Source organism: Temnothorax curvispinosus, unplaced genomic scaffold (assembly GCF_003070985.1).
Source record: "Temnothorax curvispinosus isolate PA1 unplaced genomic scaffold, ASM307098v1 QBEX01014594.1, whole genome shotgun sequence".
NCBI classification, from domain to species: Eukaryota; Metazoa; Arthropoda; class Insecta; order Hymenoptera; family Formicidae; genus Temnothorax; species Temnothorax curvispinosus.
This window is the reverse complement of record NW_020224374.1, coordinates 105,666-108,329: the sequence shown is the minus strand read 5'-3', so window position 1 is coordinate 108,329 and position 2,664 is coordinate 105,666.

Sequence of the window (2,664 nt, the reverse complement as noted above, 5' to 3'; positions counted from 1 at the left end):
CCAGCCGCGACTAAGTGTACTACGACGTATTCGTATGGGGTGGCAGTGCGCGAGGGATGCGAGCGCGATGCTTGGCTTCCATGATCCAATAATACCGACTTAATTAGCTAACTGTCTAACTCCGAGCAAGCCTGTTAGCTCATTGATTTCACTCGCCAGACTGCGAGACTGCCATCCAACCATTTCACTATCCCATCCACACCACCCTTGGAAATCCATATTATCTTTCATTCATCGTTATAAGGATCGTTCTAAGTTCTATCGAGAAGCGTCTGGGCTGCATGGATAATCTTTGGTCCTCTCCCCTTTTCTCGTCCTCATCTTTCTCGCAGGCTTTTCAAATTGCTCATCGGGTTGAGATACTTAATAAATTCGCCGCGTGCTTTCCAGCGCTTTCGCTTAATCTTTCGCAGATATCTTAATCTTTATATTCATAGAATATTCACGTGAGAAGAAATAATTGTTTAATACTTAGGTAATATTACATTTATCGTCACCCGAAAAATTAGAATAATACTCTCTGAAATCATAATTTTTTTATTTATTTATATAGCACTTATTGAAAGTAAGAAAATAAGAGAACAATAAATATTATACATTTTTGTCATTACATATATACGCCATAAAATCATTTTTCATTATTTTTTTTTTAATATAAAAGAAAGTTAATATTTATTAGATTATTCTTCTATCACATTAATAATGAAATAAATACAAGTAGTGTAATTTTGTAAAAATAGAAATTTAATAATTCTTACCAGAGAAATGCCTAAAATACTTATTTGTATTTTGAAGAATTATACACAGTTGGAAAGTTTGTGTTAAATGTAACATAAGTTACATGTCCCAAACAGTCCACTTAAATTTTTGTGTTAATTTAACGTAATATGGATGTGTAAATGGTATAACACTGATACCTACTATGTTAAAATATTTCAACCGAAAGGAAATGTAATTCTGGTCGTAATTTGAGGTTAATTATGTGTACAATACGTATGAATATAACTTTTATGTTGAAGTTAAAATAGTAAGATAAAATCAACACTCTTTTTCTGTAAATTTGAACACATTTAATAAATACGTTCAAATTGTGTTACTACATATTTTTTAAATTATTTTAACATTTTAAATTTGTTAATTTCAATTAACATAGCAGGCATATGTTAAATCTACACATGTATATGATGTGTTGATTACTTTACACAAAAATTTTAACAAGGACCTTTTCATAACTATAAAAATTTTCCAACAGTGTACTTTTCGTCGCGTATGAAACGCGTCTATTATGCGTAGCGGAAGCGCATAATTACTACAAGTCGATAATGAAGTAAGTGAAAAAGGAAATAAATAAGACAAATAAGTAAGAGAAACGATTGCGTCGTACGTGCGCACGTTTGCTTTTAGTCTTATTCTTCGGATCTCGATGTACTCTGGAAAAAGATCTCTCAGGGCGGCGCGCGCGCGATTAATGCGCTTTATCGCGGCTTCTTCAGGATCGTCCTGGTCGCTGTCGCCGTCAAAGGGAGCCGCTCGCCGTTCGCGGGACTGAGTGGTTAATGCGGATGCGCGCCTTACCACTCCTTCTTGCTTCGCGAGTGTTTCCTTGGATTTCGACGTTTTATCGCGGATGCGTATAACTGCCACTTTGCTTAATACTCGTTAAGTTAGCAGTTTGTTATTCGCGGGAGCTTATAAAAAAGTTTTATGTCTCTCGGAGCTTATAAAAAAGTAATTAACCTTTTCTTTTGCTGAGGACAAAAATAACTCGATAATCTGTGTAGTTTGTGTCAATCCATGATGTTTGAATATTAAAAGATTTATTGTGAATCTTTTAAGGTTAAGGAATAAATTAAATTATAGAAATATATGGTAATGCAAGAAATTGAGTAATAAAATAATAATAAACTAAAAAATAGGTAATTGAATATATATTATTATTATTATATAGTAATAAAAGATGAAGTTGTATCTATATTGCGGAAATTAATTATCGTGAGTATTCATCTTGGAGCAATTAGCTTGATTCAGTGAGTCATCTATGTGCCGATCACGTACGAGTTACGTGAATCATGGAACTTTTTTGCTCTATTTCGCTCACGCTGATGTTTATTGTGTCTTATATAAAATCAATATGGTCTTTCTTTTTACCTTTTGGGCCATTATTAGATATCTTTTAGTTTGGATACTTACATTGGTTTGCCGCTCTTTTACGCTAGCATTTTTTTTGCGCGGTTCTATCAGTTGTTGTGAAAGACCGATTGCCGGTTTATGAAAAAACTTGTACTGTTCACATTTTTATTTATCAGCGATCAGGATAAAAAAACAATATTTGTACGATATCGACGTATCTATATTGTGATTTGACTTATAGTGACTATATAGTCACGGAATTGAATGGTTAGAAATTTGAATCTATTAGTCAGAATATGATTGGAGCAATTATAAGGATTTTCTGTGCAACACGAAAAGATGGTGTAGTAATTATATTCTTATGCAAAATAATTAACTATTAAAAGCATTGACATAATTATAGATATGAGATATACACATCATCAAGGTAACTGTTTCAATATTTTTTTTACTAATACAAAAAGATTAATTGATTAACCCTAGAGAGGTAATATGAATTTTCTCATACGTGAAAGGCCAAGCGGGGTAATAAAT